This window comes from Panthera leo, chromosome C2 (assembly GCF_018350215.1).
Source record: "Panthera leo isolate Ple1 chromosome C2, P.leo_Ple1_pat1.1, whole genome shotgun sequence".
Lineage (NCBI taxonomy): Eukaryota > Metazoa > Chordata > Mammalia > Carnivora > Felidae > Panthera > Panthera leo.
Window position 1 is genome coordinate 12,205,469 of NC_056687.1, and position 19,896 is coordinate 12,225,364.

At 48.8% G+C, this 19,896-nt stretch overlaps 1 long non-coding RNA gene across 1 annotated transcript in view; it reads left to right on the forward strand.

Moving 5' to 3' along the window:
- Nucleotides 1–17,305, forward strand: part of LOC122230270 — a 48,502-nt gene extending 31,197 nt beyond the window's left edge. Inside the window, exons 2-3 of the long non-coding RNA XR_006207365.1 lie at nucleotides 15,966–16,162; nucleotides 16,877–17,305. This is a non-coding gene — a long non-coding RNA (uncharacterized LOC122230270). The remainder of the gene's footprint in view (nucleotides 1–15,965; nucleotides 16,163–16,876) is intronic.
- The last annotated feature ends 2,591 nt before the right edge of the window (nucleotides 17,306–19,896 follow it).

The following is a 19,896-nucleotide window of genomic DNA, read 5'->3' on the forward strand; positions in this document are numbered from 1 at the left end:
TGAATCAGCAGCATCAAATTGCAAATCCTGGGCAGTCAGAAAAATTTCAGAGCATAGAGAAGGACATGATTAGGTTTTCTGGAGGGGACATCTTCCGAATGGCACCCTGAAATGTAATTCTATCCTCTTCAGAGACACGTATTCTCCAGGGAGGGAGATAACAGCACCAAGAAAGTTGGTGGTAAAACCAGGATGTTCTGTTATTAGAACTCATGTACACAAATCACTTGGTGCAAAGGAAGCTTTTACTCCATGGCAGATGTGCTTGGTTCTCACAGCAACCCCACGAGGTGCACATTATTACCTCTAACTTACATAGGAGGAGATTGAGGCTTAGATCAGACAATGAAAAAACTAGAGGATCCAGGATTCAAATTCATGTCTTTTGAACTCCTGTTCCACAACCTTGCCACTGCTCCATATGGCCTCCTGGTGTGGTACCCTCTGTCCTTTTTAAAAAAGCCATTCGGGGGCACCTGGGTGGCTCAGTAGGTTAAGCGTCTGACTTTGGCTCCGGTCATGATCTCACGATTCGTGAGTTTGAGCCCCATGTCAGGCTCTGTGTTGACAGCTCAGAACCTGGAGCCTACTTTGGATTCTGTGTCTCCCTCTCTTTCTCTACTCCTTCCCCACTCATACTCTGTCTCCCTCTGTGTCTCAAAAATGAATGTTTAAAAATTTTTTTAAAAAGCAGTTCTTTTGCTGTGTTCTAGAACACAAATCCCTCTAACTGTGAGCAGAATCCAGAGGGACAGGGGCACAGCTGGCCCCCGAGAAGGACTCTCACTGGTTACCTGACGACAGAAATGAATCACCCCAGTGCTTCTCAGCCTTTCATCCCCTTACTGCCTTTAGTATCTCTTATTAAGGAAATAAACCTGAGAATCCATGGCAAGAAGGATAAAGAATTTGTAGACTTTTCCATTAACTCTCTACTCTCCCCCAATCTTACCTTTATTTCTGGTGGCTTGGGGCCCCTTTGAAACTCCATGTTCCTAACTTCTACTTCTGTCAGGATTGATTTATCTTGAAATCATTAATCTTGTTCTCATGTCCCCATTCACTTACCTGTTTTTAAAAGTGTTTTCCCTTTGCTTACCCAAGTGCTCTGGGGTGATTTTTGCTCTTGTGGAAAACAGTTAGTGATTTTTTTTTCAATTCTTTGAAGACTTAGGTCTTAGCTCGGGTGGCCACAGACTGAGGGCTTAAACAACAGACATTTATACCTCAAAGTTATGAAGACTGAAAGTCCAAGAACAGGGTGCCGGCATGGATGGGCTTTGGTGAGAGCTCTCTTCCTGGCTTTCAGATGGTTACCTTCTCACCATGTCTTCACATGGCAGAGAGAGGCAGAAAGAGATAGCTCTCTGGTGTCTCTTCTTTTAAAGGCACTAATCCCATTGTGGGGACCCCATCCACATGACCTTATCTAAACCTAATTGTCTCCCAAAAGCCCTATCTCCAAATATCATCCCTTTGGATGTTATAGCTTCAGCATATGAATTTGGTGGGGTGGGGTACACAATTCAGTACATAGAAACTTAAAATATTCTTCTTTTGCTTTAAAAAAGTTAATAGTCTACTTGGTCTGGATATTGTACCTGGGATGATAGATCAATTTCATGTAGTTTTGTCTATATTTGTTGAAAAGACACTCTCTCTTCTTTGCCTATCCCTCATGCTATCAATAAAACCCAAACCACACTAGGGAAAGAAACAGGTAACATTTTATCCCATTAAATAAAATCCAATATGAGAATACTTCAATGTCACAGTTTCAGGACCTGGGTAACTTTGTTTGTTTGTTTGTTTGTTTGTTTGTTTTTAAGTAGTTTGGCACATGGCACTCACTCAACCAACTTTTGTTGAATGTCTCCTAAATGCACAATTTATATGAAATATCTATAATAGGTAAATTCATAGAAACACAGAGGCAGCTGATTGCTGATTGCCAGGTGCTGGTGGGGGAAAGGAACAGGCAAGGGTTTCAGTTTGGAGTGATGGAAATGTTTTTGAATGAGGTAGACGTGGTGATTGCATAACATTACGAATGTACTAACTGCCACTGAAACATTCATTTTGAAATGGTCACTATTATGTGAATTTCCCTTCAATAAATAAATTAAAAAACAGACACAAAGAAAAAAACCTAAAGGGCATAGCCTCTCCATAGGGTCAACCAGGAAACTACCCATATTCCTTACAAATTCTTCTTTATAAACGACTTCTGAGCCTTTGGAGGAGGTGAGACTTCCCCTTTTAGGAAAAGCATGCATTGTGGGTTGAAATATGGACACCCCTCCCACCCTAAAATGATGTGTTGAAGTCCCCCAGTACCTGCAAGTTGGCCCTACTTGGGAATATGGTCTTTGTAGATGATTAAGATGAAGTCATACTGAATTAGGGTGGACTTGGATCCAATATGACCGGTGTCCTCATAATGGCAGGAGAGACAAACAAAGATGAAGGGGGAAGAATGCCACGTGCTGATGAAAGCAGAGTTTGGAGCTATATGGTTTCAAGCCAGGGAACGCCCAAGATTGCCACCCATCGTGGACTGAACGTTTGTGTGTCCCCCCAAATTCATATGCTGAAGCCCTCAACCTTGATGTGACATCTTTGGAGGTGGGGCCTTTGGGAGGTAATTAGGTTTAGGTGAGGTCATGAGGGTGGATCCCATACTGGGATTAGTGGCCTTATAAGAAGAGGAAGAGAGACTAGATAGAACACACTCTCTCTCTCTTTCTCTTTCTGTCTACCACATAAGGACACAGCAAGGAGGTCATCTGCAAATCAGGCAGAGAACCCTCGTCAAGAACCAAATCACCTGGCACCTTGATCTTGGACTTCACAGCCTCCAGAACTATGAGAAGTAAATGTCTGTTGTTAAACTACCTACCAGTCTATGGCATTTTTTTTTTTTTTTTTTACAGCAGCCCGAGCTGACTAAGACACTGGTAAACACCAGAATAGAAAAGAAACAAGGAAGGAATCTCCTCTCTGGGTTTGAGAGAGAGCATGGCCCTTCGGTCACCTTGATCTCAGACTTCTCGTCTCTGGAACTGTGAGAAAAGAGATTTCTGTTGTTCTAAGCCACCCGGTTTGTAGTACTTTGTTATGGTAGCCCTAGAAAACAAATACAGTATGTATACTATTCCTAGTAACAGAAAGGATTTAAGATGATTTATAAGAATACAGTATATATAATAAGAAAAAATTAAAGGCAAGAGTGAATGGCAATCCCAGGGATAGAGCATTACAGCCTCATGCTTCGAAGGCTCTTTGATTCTATTCCATTCCAAATATACAGAGGTGATAGGGCAAAAAGACTCAAGAAGAGAAACCTAGAAGGACACAATGGATACCAAAATTGGGTTACATGTCCTTGGACCAGAAATGAGAGAAACCCAACCTGGAGGTAGGGGTGAGCGCCCAGGAGTGCTGACCTCTGGGTTGGGATATAGGAACGGCAGTTCCAAGTTTAACTCCCGTGGAGAAGAGGGACTCAAGGTGTCCCAGGTGTGGTGGGGGACCACTGGGCTGGGGCTCCTCCGGCTGTGAAGGAGACTGAAGAAGGCTACCACAGCCGTCTGGGCTAGTGTTTTCGGTGAACTGTTCACCCAGGGAAGTGGGAGGAAGCGGAGGGAGCTCCCAGCCATGCCCCAGGTTCCATGTCCCCATAGCCTCAGCTGCCATGTAGCCTCTGGCTCTGGTCCCAGGACCTGAGGCTCGAGGGTCCAGTGAGTGAGTGATGGTGTGGGCGGGGGGCTGAGCACAGAAGACAAGGAAGGGACTCCCCCCCCCCCCCACTGAAGATGACCCTGTGAACTAAAATTTCAAATGAAGAAATTGAATGCTAAGAAAAAGTAAAAAAAAAAAACCCAAAATCATTATTTTAAGTCAACAACGTGGAAAATAAACTCAAAGAAACATCAGTCATAACAAAATCTGAACACGGCTTTCAAATAATATGATTTGGGATCTCCCGGAGGTGAAGGATAAGAAATCAAGAAACGGGCAATGGCAGAGATCAGAAGTACAGGTGGCAATTTTTTTTTTAATTGTTTTAAATCCTTGGAATGAAAACTATGATCATCGAAGTACAAAACTCACGAGATGGAATTGAACTCCACACTGGAAGCGACTGACGAGAAATGGTTTACCGCAGGGAAGAATTTACCCAGAAGGCGTCTTTGACAGGGAAATAGAATAAAAAATGTGAGAGTGGTTAAGCAACTTGAAAAATGGGTGGGGAGGCCCCAGCATATATCTCATAGGCGTTTCAGAAGGAGGTTGGTGAGAAATTCGGGTGAGGACGTTCCAAGTTAAGGAGGGGACACAAACTCCCCGCCGGCAAGTTTAGGGTAGCTGCTGTGCCAAACTAATCAATCAATCCCTGTTTCGGCACAAAGTAATAAAACAGAGAGATTTTCAAAGCCAGTCTTACAAAATTATAGCAAGAAGACAAGTACCCACAAATAAGACTCAGGCCGAGAACAGATGTCACATTAGCAGAAGTGGACGTGGGAGGTGGCAAGGGTGCTTTCCAGGTTCTGTCTGCTCCAGGAAGGTTCCATCCCGATCACACTACTTTGGAGGAGATAGCTTAAACCAAGGTTGTGTCAGTGCCACAGAGTCACCCGGTTTATGACAATCACGGAGTTGCCAGTCGCTTCTCCACGGGCCTGAGAACCCTGGAGGCCTCTGTCTTCCAACAGGGGCCAGGGTGGGGCACAGGGTGAAGCTTCGGATGTTACTGGAAGCGTGGCTCAGACAGACAACGTCAGTGATGAAGCTGGGGTGGCGGGGGGGAGCTGGGCAGGGAGCGGGTGGGGAGTGAACGCTTGAGGTCCCGTGGGACCGATGAACTGGTCTTCCCGACCAAGAAGTTAGGATTTTAGTTCAGTCTGAGACCACGAATAATACGCTTTCTTCCTAGTGTAGCTTGAGTGCCTAGGTAACAATCAGCCGAGCCTTCTACAGATGGAAACCATTGCTGGGAAGACCGCATCGAGAGCTTTGTGGTGATGGTAATGAACTTCGGGTCTCGAGCCAGCTGACTTGGCTCGGAATCTTGACTCCGTCACTCATGAACGATGTGACTTTGGCCAAGTTTCTTAATCTCTCCTAACCTGATGTTACGTATCTGTTAAAAAAAAAAAAAAAAAAAGCTGGTGAGTGTCTCCATCCTTTAGGGTGACGAAGAGAGCTCAGTGTGGTGACGAGTATGGAGTGCTCTGCACAGAGACTGGTACCTACCGAGCACGCTATAAATAGAAGCTGTTGGTGCTGTTTTGGTTTTGTTTTTAAAGGGGGGGTGGTGGTGTGGGCGGCTTTGTTAGGTTCCCACAACCAGCGGGCGGGAGAACTAGGGTCTGAATGGTCTCCCAACACCATTTCTTATCGCTGATTTTTCCCTCTGTGCGTCCTCCCCGTTTCTAGTTGCTTCTCTTTCCACTCTGATTTCTCTTTGCTCCCCTTTAAAAAAAATTCCCAGTACTGAGGAGAGTCTCTGTTGTTAGCCACTTACACAATTGTGCGAGTCGGAGTGACTAGTATCTCCTTTATCTGGGGTGGGGGAGGATTCCAGCTGGCATCTTCTCTCCAACCTTGGGATGAATATACCGAATCGCCTCGGGAAAAGCTTCCGGCAACACTGAGCAAGTGTCTGGGGTGGATGGGGGACCCTGTTCTCACGCCTGAAGCCCCAGCATTCTTGCTGTGTTAGTGCTGTATCGTCAGGGTCTAAAAAGTAGACCTTTTTTCACTAACCCTGCTTGCTTGTCTCCCCCCCTTCCCCCTCTTCCCCCACTTCTCTGTTTCTCTCTCTCTCTCCTCTCTCTCTCTTTCTCACACACACCTGTGATGGGTTTTTGTAGAGAAGAGACACAAAAAAGTCCATTTCAGCAATCCGTCTAGATACGCGGCGGGGAGAAGACAATGTAGTTGAATGACACAGCCCGTTATATGACCTCATAGCTCTTTTAAATGACTTCTTTTTCAATGGTTTCAAGCCTACAGGGAAGTTGCAAGAGCAGGACCAAGAACCCATGTATCTGCTTCGTGAGATTCCTCGACTGTGAACATTCTACCTCGTTTATCCCGTTGATTGTGTTTTTCTCGCTGTCTCTACAGACGCGCGTGTGTGAGCGCGTGCACACACACACCATCATCAGGGTTTTTCCGCGCCATTTGAAAGCAACCACACACCCAACCCCCGTGAATAAATTCTCCCGTGTGTGTCCCCCCCCCGCCCCCCCCCCCCACCGAGGACCCTTGTCTACACAACCATTGTATGCGTCTCCCAGTGAGGGTATCACCATTGACGTGCCCTATCCTCCAGTCCTCCTCTCCCGCTGATCTCTCTTCTTTCTTGCCGGTCCAAGATCCCATCCAGACACATGTATCGTATTTAGCTGTCGCCCCATTAGTCTGTTTTGCTCTGTCTTCCCTTGTTTCTCATGTCTTTATCAGTTTGAAAGCATAAGCTTTTTTTTTTTCCCCAGTATATGAAGTTTGTTGTCACATTGGTTTCCATACAACACCCAGTGCTCATCCCAAAAGGTGCCCTCCTCGATACCCATCCCCCACCCTCCCCTCCCTCCCACCCCCCATCAACCCTCAGTTTGTTCTCAGTTTTTAAGAGTCTCTTGAAAGCATAAGCTTTTTATTCTGTGGGATGACCTTAGCCTGGGTCTGTCCAATGTTGCTTTGTGCCCAGACTCAGGATATTGATTCTTGGCAGGGAGACCCCAGGGATGATGCTGCGTGCCCCCGGGGGGTAACTCATCCGGAGGCACATGGCGTCCACCCCCCACCCCTCCGGCGTGAACCCTAGCCACCTGGCCAGACTGGTATCTGCCAGGTCTCTCCACTGTGAAGTCACCATTTTCCCTGCATGTATAATTAGTATCCTGTGGGGAGATAGTCTGAGATTCTATCTGGTTCTACCTTCGGCCCAATTAATTGCGGCTCTGGTGATTGCCATAGGATGATCTATTTCCATAATCCCTTCCATATTATGAAAAGCTTCGTTGTGACGTAATTCGCCGATCAGACAATCCATGTAAGGTGTACAATTCAGCATTCACTTTTTGTGTGTTCACAGAATGGTGTATCCGTGCCCTCAGTCGGTTTTAGAACATTTTCATCACCCTCAGAAGAAACCCCGGGTCTGGCACTTCCGGTATACCCCAACATCTACAGCCCTTAGGCGCTGATTTACTTTCCGCCTCCATGCATTTGTCTGTTCCAGACATTCCGTATCACTGGAATCGTATGACGTGTGGTCTCTTGTGATTGGCTTCCTTCATTTGGTGCAATGTTTTCAAAGTTCATCCCCGTTTCGTAGCTCGTTTATCAGTTCATAGATAAAAAAAAGAAAACACCTCACTGGTGAGGCTGCAAAAACCGGTATGTAGACAAAACATGGAACTCCATGCTCCATGTCGGTTAAGTGCTAAATGAGGGACAGTCGTTGTCATTGTCCCCGCTCTTACCTGTCAGTGAAATGCAGAAAGAGGGTGAGGGAAGGTGAAACCCAGGAGGGAGAGAGATCTGGAGTGTGTGCACTTAAGAAAATGTTCTCAGCTAGTAAGGCTGGTCTGGCCCCCGAGGGCTGACACTCAGGATTTGAGGTTTCTGGAGCTCACTCTCTAGGCACCTTACAACGCGGAACCACACCAGGAAATGGGAAATAAGCCCGCAAAACTTTTAAAACCTTCCTGTTGTACAAAACACGAGCACTGAAATGCATGCCTGCTATTCAGAGGAAAGTGCTTTCGTGCTTCATAATATTAAATTATCGTGTGTTGTTTTTTTTTTCAAAAATTTTTTCTCCGTGAGTTCAAGCCCCGCGTCGGGCTCTGTGCTGACCGCTCAGAGCCTGGAGCCCGCTTCAGGTTCTGTGTTTCCCCCTCTCTCTGCCCCTCCCCTGCTCATGCTCGGTCTCTCTCTGTCTCAAAAATAAATAAAAACATTAAAAAAAAATAAAAATAATTTTGTTAATGTTCACTTGTTTTTGAGAGAGAGAGAGAGAGAGCGTGAGCAGGGGAGGGACGGAGACAGAGGGAGACACAGAATCCGAAGCAGGTTCCAGGCTCCGAGCCGTCAGCACAGAACCCGACACGGGGCTTGAACCCACAAACTACGAGATCATGACCTGAGCCGAAGTCGGACGCTCAACCGGCTGAGCCACCCGGGAGCACCTTAAATTATCATTTTAAAAACAACCAATAATTATTGTGCATTTACTATACTCCAGGCCCTGCCCTGAGCATTTGCTTTGTGTTACTCTGTGTACTCCTCTCAGCAGTGCCCCAGAGTGAGTGCTGTTTCCATTTCCGCCTTACAGATGAGGAAATCGAGGTGCAGAGAAGTGAAATAATTTGTCCAAGGGTCCCAAAGCCAGAGTTTTGACACTTAACTCAGGGGCCTGTGGACAGACGTGGTTATCTGATTTCACAAGCCGGTAGAGAATGCAAAGTAGAATGAAGGCAAGGTGCTCCCGGCAAGCAAAAGGGCCACCTGAGGGGCACAGAGAAGCTAAAGCTATAAAGAGCAGACACGAAACTTCCCCCATCACCATGGCCCCGGAGTGTGCAGGGGGCGTGGGGGGGAGGTGCAGGAATGGCCCACAGCGGCATTGTCCTAAGGGTTCGCGGAGCACTTGCACGCACGTTCTGTTCACTTGACCCTGAGTCAATAAAGAAAGTCCAATCCAATGTGGTATCTTCTGCTTAACACCAAGGTTGTGCGGCGTCTGGGTGGCTCAGTCAATTAAGGGTCCGGCTCAGGTCGTGATCTTGCAGTCAGTGAGTTTGAGCCCCGCGACCGGCTCTGCACTGACAGCTCGGAGCCTGGAGCCTGCTTCAGACTCTGTGTCTCCCTTTCTCTCTGCCCCTCCCCCACTCGAGTGCGCTGTCTCAAAAATAAATAAACAAATAAATAAATAAGCATTAAAAAAATTTTAAAGACAACGTTATGTGCAACACAACTGAGGAAGAGAGATTCCCATTTTTGAAAACTTGCAAAAAAATATATCTATTACTTTGAAAGTTAACTGAGGTCAATAGCATAAGGAGCCAGGTTATAAAGTGCCTGATGCTGATAAGAAGGCATCATTCTGGGTTGATGGCTAAGCACCGATTTGAGGTTTCCGTGTTTTATATAAAACTCCCTTCTTCAGACTTCAAATCAAGGGTGACGAACTCATTTTTCATGAAAATCACTCTGCCCCTCCCTGTTCCCTTCCCTTGCCTTCCCTTGCCTTCCCTTGCCTTCCCTTGCCTTCCCTTGCCTTCCCTTGCCTTCCCTTGCCTTCCCTTGCCTTCCCTTCCCTTCCCTTCCCTTCCCTTCCCTTCCCTTCCCTCCCCTCCCCTCCCTTCCCTTCCCTTCCCTCCCCTCCCCTCCCCTCCCTTCCCTTCCCTTCCCTTCCCTTCCCTTCCCTTCTCTTCCCTTCCCTTTCCTTCCCCTCCCTTCCCTTCCCTTCCCTTGCCTTCCCTTGTCTTCCCTTCCCTTCCCTTCCCTTGTCTTCCCCTCCCCTCCCCTCCCTTCCCTTCCCTTCCCTTCCCTTCCCTTGCCTTCCCTTCCCTTCCCTTGCCTTCCCCTCCCCTCCCCTCCCCTTCCCTTCCCTTCCCTTGCCTTCCCCTCCCCTCCCCTCCCCTCCCTTCCCTTCCCTTCCCTTCCCTTCCCTTCCCTTCCCTTCCCTTCTTCCCTTCCCTTCCCCTCCCTTCCCTTCCCTTCCCTTCCCTTCCCTTCCCTTCCCTTTCCTTCCCCTCCCTTCCCTTCCCTTCCCTTCCCTTGCCTTCCCCTCCCTTGCCTTCCCCTCCCTTCCTTTCCCTTCCCTTGTCTTCCCCTCCCCTCCCCTCCCTTCCCTTCCTTTCCCTTCCCTTCCCTTCCCTTCCCTTGCCTTCCCCTCCCCCCCTTCCCTTGCCTTCCCTTCCCTTCCCTTCCCTTCCCTTCCCTTCCCTTCCCTTGCCTTCCCTTCCCTTCCCTTCCCTTCCCCTCCCCTCCCCTCCCCTCCCCTCCCCTTCTTTTTTTCTCTTTCCTTTCCTTTCCTTCTGTCTTCTCTCACCCTCTCTCACCATCTCCCTCCCTCTCTCCTTTCCTTTCTTCTCCATTTGGTGGACGCTAAGGCTGGGGCCTGGCAATTGGACAAGGGCAGGAAGAGGTGGCCATGAAGCCACACAGGATCTGAGCTAAGTGGCTCAGCAGCAGCAGCGGTGTGTCTTTCTCTTGCCTCTCCCGGAAGGCAAACCATGGGACCTCCTGGGGGCTCCAGCCCATGGGCTCAGACTCCCGATTCCCCACAGCCATTCCTAGCTCTGAAGGGGAGGGACCCTCCAGCACCCAGTCCCTCAGGGGACCTGCTCACGCTCACAGTCCAGCCATAATTTATCGGAGGGGTCCCGGAGCAGAGCGGGCGCCGTTTTTGTCTTAATGGTAATTTACAACTGGGCCTGCCCTCGTGGTCACCTTCCCCTCTGCTCAAGTAGGTGAACACAATGTCTCCGCCTTGGTCGCCACAGAAAGGGGGCTTTCTCCGAGGGTGCCATGAATTGGCCGCGGCTGTGCCCCTGACAGCCGGGCAAGGGGCGATTAGCCGGCCCAGATGAGAGCCATTAGCCAAATGGAGTGTGCCATCTTCACAGCACAAATATTTTCCCCGACCATAATACCCTCTTAAGGAGATCTCAAGTGGCCTGGCCTTGTCACCAGCTCTTCTAGGCACACCACCGACCGTTTTTACTGCTGCTGGCGTTTGCGGGGAGGAGAGGGCAAGAGGAAGGCAGGGCCTAAGAGCGTCCCCAGAGATCTTGGCCCTTGTGGCCTATTGTACTTTCTCTCGAGGACAAAGGACCCCCAAGCCTTTCTCCAGTGAGTCGCTTAAGCTTCATCAATAAATCAGAGCCCAGCTATAGCTACTCAGACGCGGCCGAGAGATCCTGAGGGCCCCGGCGATGGATTTCCTTTCTAGGATATGTAGGATAGGAGAGAGTTTGAGCCTGACGCATTTTGTTTGAATTCTCCCCCCACCCCTTTTCTTTGTGGGCTTTTCTCTTTTCTGTCCGGCTCCGTGTGGAACAGAAGATGCGTTTGTAGGCCTGAATCAGGGGGATTGTTTCCATCATCAGACCATTCACGCCTGCCCCTCCCCTGTTGTAAAACACCAGCCCGGCCAAGGAACAGCGGCCCCATTGTGTGGTGCCCCATACCACCCAGATTTCACCTCAGCCTGTGCCGAGCCCCTTTTTTGTTCCCAGTCAAAAGAGAGCATTTGCTCGGGGGAGGGGAGGGGGGTTCCTGTTGCTTCTACTAACATGGAGGTTAAAGGGAAGATTGATGGGAGAAAGTTCACCTAGAAAACCAGGATGAATTTCTGGCCGGCCAAGGCCAGTTGTGTCATTGTTCTGGGGCCATGTTTTTTGTTAATTATCTCTCACTCTCTCCTTTTATCGAGGAGAAAAGTAGCAAAGCAGGGAGAAAGGAACAGGATATAGGGGTCAGGGGTCCCACTGGGCCACCTAGGAATTCCATTGGAACGGCTAGAGGGTGGGTAAGGCCGAGGGTGAGTCTTGCGTAGCTTGGGGGTGGAGAAGACTGTTGGCCATCCAAATCATAACGACTCTGATGCTGTTGTTGATGTAGAAAACTTCCCACCACCCGCCCCTTACTCCAGCCCCTGCACCCATCTTCCAATTCCTAGAGTCTTTATCTTTTTTCCAATCCCCTGCTCACTGTCCCCAACTAACTCTCTCTCTCTCTCTCTCTCTCTCTCTCTCTCTCTCTCTCTCACACACACACACACACATACACACACACACTTTTTCCTTTTTATTTTTAAGTCCCATGCACTGTAAGGGGGATTTCAGAAAGGAGGGGAAACACACACACACACACACACACACACCGAGAGAAAGACTCAGAAAGTTGGTCCAAACAAGGACATGTTGTCAAGGAAATAAACCTTGGTGAGGGTAGGCATGGAACCACAGCTGCTGAATTTGGCCGGCCTCAGACGCTGGTGGTAATGACAATGATTCTCAGTGGCACTGCCCCAGCTCCAAACATAAATAGGGCTCAGTCTGAAAGGGGAGGAAATGAAACAAAACATATCCTTGGGTACCACTGGCAAAGAAATAACATCAATTTCAGTTTGGGGGGAAAAAAAAAGCCAAAGAATCTCCCTGTTTCCCCACATTAGCAAAGGCAAATTCATAACTGGCCAACAAAGTACCTTTGAAATGCAGCTGCACTCCACGAACACACTGCCTTTTTCCACCCAGAGAGACAACCCTGTCTTGCCCAGAAAGAAAGGGGAAAGAAAAAAAAAAAAAAGCACACGCTATTGAAAACCCACCAGAGAGGGTGAAGGAAGAGGGGAGGGGAGACGCTGGAGGCGGGAGGCAGGGGAAATGCGGGAGTCTTGGCAGATACAAACGATAAGCTTTACCTCGTATAATGCAACCTTCTTTGCCTTTCCAAGAGGAGGCCTGTGATGAATGGGCGCACAGTTCCTCCGGAGAGGGGCCGCACACAGGCAGCTGTTGGCCAAAGGCAGCCATGCGGCCAGGAAGGAAGGCCGCTGGGCAGGCCCCGGTTCCCAGGTACCGGGCTGTCGGATCCCAGCGCCTCCAAGGACCCAGCAGCTGCTGCCCCCTGGGAACAGGGGTTCTGGGACCGGCTCCCGCCAGGAGGCCTGGGGCCTGAGCCAGGACCCTGGCGGCCCCGGGGGTGAGTCTGTATGAGAGCATTTTGGGATGAAGTACAAAGATGGAATTCTGCTGTGCACCCTACCCCCCCCAAACCCCCCCAACTCCCCCCAGGATGAGCCATGACTGGAGGCTTGGCTAATCCAGCTTCCAGAGATCAGAAAAGGACTGTAAACATAGGAATACGAAATCAGACGTGACTAAGATTATTTGCGTCGCCTGGGAAATCACAGCAAACTACAAAAGTTAAAGGCTGATAAATACCATAAACATCGCACGATCCAGAAACAGAATATGATCTCTCTGTCTGTATAGATGCGTATATATTTATTTAAAAAAAAAAATTAACTGCTAGACACAACTCTGTGATACTTCTGCACAGACTGCTTCTCACCTTACCCATTTCAACCCTTGTCTTTCCTCCACCAAACACCCGGTGCTGGGGCCGGGCACCAACACATGTGTCTGTATCGTCTTATGATTTCTTGTCTTTTTTTTTTTTAAGTTTATTTATTTATTTGGAGAGAGACAGAGAGAGACAGAGAGAGAGAGAATCCCAAGCAGGCTCCGCGGGGCTCCATCTCACAAACCGTGAGATCGTGACCTGAGCTGAAACCAAGAGTCGGATGCTTCCCCGACTGAGCCACCCATGCGCCCCTGGCCTTCTGATTTCTGACCTGCAAGTCTTGTGACCTCTTGTCACCCTGCCGGAAGCCCCACCTGGTGTGCAGCAAGGGTATTCCTGGACTCCATTTTTTCACCCAGGCGACTAGCAGCAGCATCACTGAGAAGAAAAGCTGGTAGAAACAAGATAAAAGGGCCGGCCAGATGTCCGAGGCTGGAGACTCCAGCCTTTTGGCTTCTGTAATCTTGTTTGCCTTCTGTGTCCACAAAACGCCCGGAGAGCACCGCTGATAAGGGTCCCCCTCCACCTTTTCCTTTTGCCTCTCAGCCCCCTACCCTCCCAGCCATGAAAGGAGGCTGATGCCAAGGTTCGGGCCTCAGCCTTTGGAGGTGACTCCGCTGGGCCGGCACCGGTGCGTAATAAACAGCCTTTTCGGATTCCCCGAGTGCGTGGGGCTTGTCTCTTCCGGGGCGCCGAGTCTTTGCTGTACCATCACGACAGAGAAGTGACTGCCAAGCACACAGGTAAATCCCACTAGACTCAACCTAACCCCCACCCCCATGAAACCGCCCCTGAGCTGCATCCCCAAAACCCTCGCGGCCACTCCAGCACCCACAGACACGGGGAGCAGTCGGCGTGGACAGAGACGGTGTTCTCGATCGACTGTGGTTGAAACATCTAACGTGCACGTGCAAACGCATGACCACGTGAACGAGCTGGTAGGACCCTTCCCAAGCCTTGGAAAGGACCGTGCCAGTGAAGGTCCCGTACGCTCAAGTTTGATTAGCTTCCGCCTAGAGCGGCCTCTGCCCGCATGGGTTACTCGGTCAATGACGGTACCTACAGAACTGGGTTTGTGCGCACGGTACTCCTCCTCCGTGAAGCCTTCCCTGATAGGCACAGAGAGAAACCCCTGAAACACACTAGGATACTTTAACCTTCGACACCGCTCATCCTTACTGGGATCCCAGGGACCGTAACTTGCTACAGGACACAGACTGTGTCTTGTGCCCACACGAGCATCCGAGGCAGCAACCACAGCATGTGGGTCTCAATAGATGCGTGCCGAGACAATAAGAGAACAAATGAATGACACCAGGGGAAACCCCAAGGTTAGCTGGCTTACCTGGAGAGGGTTGGCACGTCCCCACCCTGCTTCGGGGTGCCGCGTGAAAGGGACTTGGAATAAGGAGTCACTACCAGACACGGACAAACTGCTGTGGCCAGAGAACCATGGCACTTCTCAAGGTCAAGAAAAAAAATTCCCCTGTCCGTCCACACGGTGCCTGAGAAGCACTGGGTAGACAGAGATGTATTTTGACGAGCGTGTTATCTGTTCGTTCCTGTGCAAAGGGCTGGGAATTACACGGTGAATGAAGGAAGACGTTTGGGCCAAGCATTTTGTAGAAGCTCATACGGTCCACACAACAACCCGATTGAGGCAGGCTCATTACGCATGAGGAAACAAAGGTCTCGGAAAAGCGAGGTGGCTGGCCCAATGTCCCATAGCTTTGAGGAGACCGGACTTGGTGTGCAAACCCAGATTTGCCTGAATACACTAATAAACTCACTGCCCAGCTGGGAAGACGGCATAGAAACGAATTAGCATACGGTGGGGGTGAGCCCTCAGCAGATGTGTGCATGTGCTGTCTGGGGATAGAGGAAGGCATATCTGCGTCTACTAGGGAGGGTGGGAAGAGTGGATTTGGGGGCGTGGGGTGGGCACTTCTCCTCTTCTTCAGCCTCCTCCTTACCCAGGGCCATAGCTTCAGGGCTGGATGACTTTCCAGCCAATTGTACGTGTCAGATTCACACGCATTCCAACACAGTTTGGAAAAGAAGCACTTGGAAACTTAGCCTTGCTTGCCAACATGGTGATCTCTCTATAGGCCAGGCTGCTTTGGCATTCATTTTTCCTGGATTTTATTATTCAAGGTAACAGGAGATGGGAGAGGGCTGGGAATGAAAAAGTTTTGTGGGGAGAGAGAGAGAGAGAGATGGGGAGGGCTGGGAAGGGGGGAAATGGAAATCATCTGGCTGCCATGTTCTGAATTGGCCACTGACACTGATGGATCTTCTCCTTGGAGTTGAACAAGCTATTTACCAGCCCGCAGGCCCTCGCTCACACAATTCCTCACTCTAAATGAAGGGTCCACTCTAGCAAATTACTATGCCTTTCTCTAGTTCATCCTTCTCGGTACTTGACCTTCCCACTCTTCCACTAACTCAGCCCTGGTGTGCCTGGAAAGACACAACTCCCAAGCAGAGAGCTAGAGGACACCAGCTGGATCCCAACGTGTCCCCACCCGGGTGTCACCATCAATGGCATCACCCAGCAGCATGCAAGACCGTGGCAATCCAGAGCCGTGTGGCAGTCGGCAGTGTGCTGGTCCAGTCACGAGAGTTCATGCTGATCCATTCGCCCTCACGTCTGCTGGGGAGTCCAAATGCTCTCCTCCCCCCCGCCCTCCGCCCTCTGCCCTTCTGACGACTCCAGTCTCCATTCTGGCCCTTCTCTTCCTCCGGAGTGGCAGTGATGGGAGGTGGGAGGTGGGACTGGATGTAACTGACTAATGTTAGATGCGCTCACACTTCCGCCTCCTGGTTTCTACTTTTCCACGATCCAGGTGAGTGGAGCCTTAAAATGTTGAATCGGCATGTTCTTGCCTCTCGTGCCCTCCCGGCTACAAAACGCCACGTTTCTCTCACGTGGTGGAGCTGAGGAGAGAAGGGATGCCCGCCCAGCTGAGGCAGATTTATTCCCCAGATAACAAGGCGTATGCTCCCCACGAGGCTGGTGCATTTAGACCCTCCAACGCAGGCAGTAAGTACATGGTCACATTCGAGTCAATCAAGGACTTTTGGAAAATGTTTTTATTTATCGGGGCGCCTGGGTGCCTCAGTCGGTTGAGTGTCCGACTCAGCATTTAATCCCAGCTTGGGTCATGAGCTCGCGGTTCCTGGTTTCTAGCCTCACATCGGGCTCTGTGCTGACAGCTCAGAGCCTGGAGCCTGCTTCAGATTCCGTGTCCCTCTCTCGCTCTGCCCCTCTCCCACTCATGCTCTCTCTCTCTCTCTCTCTCTCACTCAAGAATAAATAAACATTAAAAAAAAAAAGTGGGCTCCATACTGACAGCAGAGAGCCCGACATGGGGCTCAAACTCACAAACTGTGAGATCATGACCTGAGCAGAAGTCGGACGCTTAACAGACTGAGCCACCCAGGCACCCTTCAGTCGTGGTTTTTAATAGTACGCTTACTCTGTAAGAGCCACCGTGTCACAGAAATCCTAAGGCATATTTTTAAGCAGGAACGAGATTCAGCTGGGTTGGTCACCAAGAATTCCGGGCTAGTCGGGCAGTTTTCTTTTAACCATGCGAAAGTGCCCTGACACGGACAAGCCGCTCATTTCTCTGTTTGCACAGTATTTCCATAAAACGGAGCCAGGCCTCACGCAGAATTTAGAAAGGAGGAGAGACTCTTGCCCCTGTTATTCTGCTTTCACTCCTCATCTCTCTTTTCTCTCCCTATTCATAAGACAGCTTGAGACACAGGAAAAGCAGAAAACCACGGTGAAATAATTGGAAGTCTTCGCAAGAGGTCACACGGAGTCACATCTCTGCTGCTCGACATCAGGGCTTTAGGCATCGATAAACTAAGTGAGTGTTCGTTGCCCTCAGTCTTACTCGGAAGCAAAGTTTCGAGCTTCGTGAGTGGGTGAACGTGTTTATAAAACGAAAACTGAGTTATCCGCCTCCGGTGTGCTGATGAGACTAACTATCTCAGGACCGATTTCTTTGTTGTTGTCAGTATTGAAGCTTAGCCGGGCCCACAGATATTCAATATACAAAGGCATTCGGCACAACTAAGCATTTGATTCAGCCTGTGTTTTCTGTGTTCTTTTCCTTTCTGTCGTGTCCTAAGCATTAGTAAGCAATCAGCGACTTACATGGCTGCTTATGACAGTACTCCCCTGGGTATGTTATTTAATCTCAGTCAATTGAGATGGAAGAAATAAAAAAAAAAAAAAATACAGGGAAATCCTATAACTCAATGCTGATGAGACCCCGGGGGGGGGGGGGGGGGAGGTGGGGAGGAGATATTTCATTCTTTGAAAACTGGTACAATGCCTTTTGAGGGCATTTGACAATCAATGCAGGTCAAAGGTCATAAAAATGCTTGTACTCTTTGACCCCGTAATCTCATTCTTTGGAATTTATTTCAAGGAAGTAATTTAAAAAAAAAAAAAAAAAGAAAGAAATGGTGTATGTATTGATATATTTAGAGCAGTGTCATTTATGGTGGTGAAAAGCTGCAAATAACCTGAAGGTTTAGCGACCGCAGCGGATGAACTAATGAAATGTCGGTATAACGGGACATTACCTATTTCATAAAGGGGACGAGTCATTAGGAACATGGAAAAGAATGCAATGTCATCTCCACGGAATTGTCAACATGATGTTAGGACGTTGCAAATGTACATAGAAATCTAGTGGGAACGTGGTGAAATCAGGAGAGCAGAAATGGGGGCAAAATTTGTTTACATTGAGAATGGCCATTTTTTATGTTTTAACTTTTACTGACAAATGATAGCTTTAAAAAAATTTTTTTAATGTTTATTTATTTTCGAGAGAATGTGTGAGGGGCAGAGAGAGAGGGACACAGAATCCAAAGCAGGATCCACGCTCCGAGCTGGCAGCACAGAGCCCGACGCGGGGCTCGGACCCACAAACTGCGAGATCGGGACCAGAGCTAAGCCAGACGTTTAACCAACCGAGCCACCGAGGCGCCCCAACAAGTGATGGCTTTAATTTGGAAGGCAGCTACTATGGCTCTATGCCAGTATTAAGATTTTTCTATTACCTTGTTCACTCATCTATCTGTTGAACGTAATCTTTATACTTTGTTGTATAACTTGGGTTACTAACTTTAAGTGAAATAATTCTAATTCACTCATTGAAGTGAAGTAGAGAGACTCCAATCAGAACAAAGTAGGGGTGAAAGCACGTACAAAAATAGCTCCTCTTGATATGGAAGGGCCATAAACTCAGGTCAAGTGAGTGAAAAACCACCCGCCGCCAGTCCCGCTTCTAAACCCAGACTGTGACGATCCTGACACGTATGACTTCTCAGACTGGCTCACGTGACCCAGGAGAGGGGCTGTTATTCCCGAATAAGCTTTCTCGGAGAGCAAGAAGAGCCAGCCGTCAAATTTAAAACAAGCACAAACCATCGCAGGGCCGGGCCTTGTATGTGGCAGGGCGGGACACTGAACAGCTTTATATCACGGACAATACCGGGGCTGTGTCGAGAAAGAAAAGGCGTTGCATGTTGGTGGGATGCTGCCTCTGCCCCCAAAACTGATTGGCCACCTTTATCCTTTGGGTCGGTGCAAGGAACCGTTTGGCTCCCAGACTCGAGGTCTGTTCTCGAGGGTTCTTCATCAATCACGCATTCTGTTTGGCCCACACTGGCCGATTGGATCCAGCCCACCAGCTGCTGTGGAGATGGCTGTGTGCGTGCCCGCAAAGTGGGGGGCACAGATGTGCTCGTGGTGGGGGCGGGGCAAGATGCTCCTGGGAGCCTCTGCCGACAGTGTGCTTTCCGACTCGCCCGACCGCAGAAAAAGAACTTCCCCAAATTTGCTCCGATAAGTAGCGAAGCAGGGCTGTTTACACAGATTTTGCGGGGAACCCGGAATAATGCCTGATGAACTGGCATAATAAAGCAAAAGAAGTTTCGTGTTAATGACATTTCTAAATGACTAATTCACTTCTTTCCTATGGGGCCAAAATTCGCTTTGAAGCGAACAGTTGTAAGCAAAAACTACTTTTCAAAGTTTGCACATGTCTCTGCCTCCTAAACAGAGTTTTATAAACACAGATTGAACTTTTCTTGATGTTTTTCACTAGAATTCTAAACTTACTTGTTCATGTGTGAATAGCCAAATTTTTGTTTTATGAAAGCATTCTTTTTTTTTTTTTTTTTTTTTTTCTATTTAATGCTGCCCTCTCTCATTATCAACTATCTCTTCTGGGCAGTCCCCTTTATATTTTCAGAAGAAAAGCTATGCCTTTTATTTACTCAAAAGCAGCAAAGTTTATTGAATCCATAAGTCAAAGACTCGGATATAATGTAAGCTCTTAACCACAGATAGAACATGCAGAAGTCGAATATGACCTTGAACTCCCCGGGATGGATTGGCTGGGAGGTCATAGCGGGACCCCCTGCTTGAAGGCCATGAGGACCCGTTACTGGTTAGCTCAGCCAGCCGACAACACTTGTTCAATGCTACCGCCTGGCCCACCTTCTGGAATGCATGTTTTATTACTGAGCAGAGACCTGTCTACCTGATATGTGGTAAAGCTGGTCTGGGCACAAGGAAAAGGCAGATATCAGAGAGTGAGACCATGAAGAGGTTTTAGCAAGATGATGACGTATATAGGATTTATGTAGTGCCACCTTGTGTGCAAATATCCATTAATTTTTTCTGGGTTTGGGTCCGTCCTCTCCTCTTCCTCTACTTCCTTCTCCCCCTTGTCATCAGATCCTACCTGG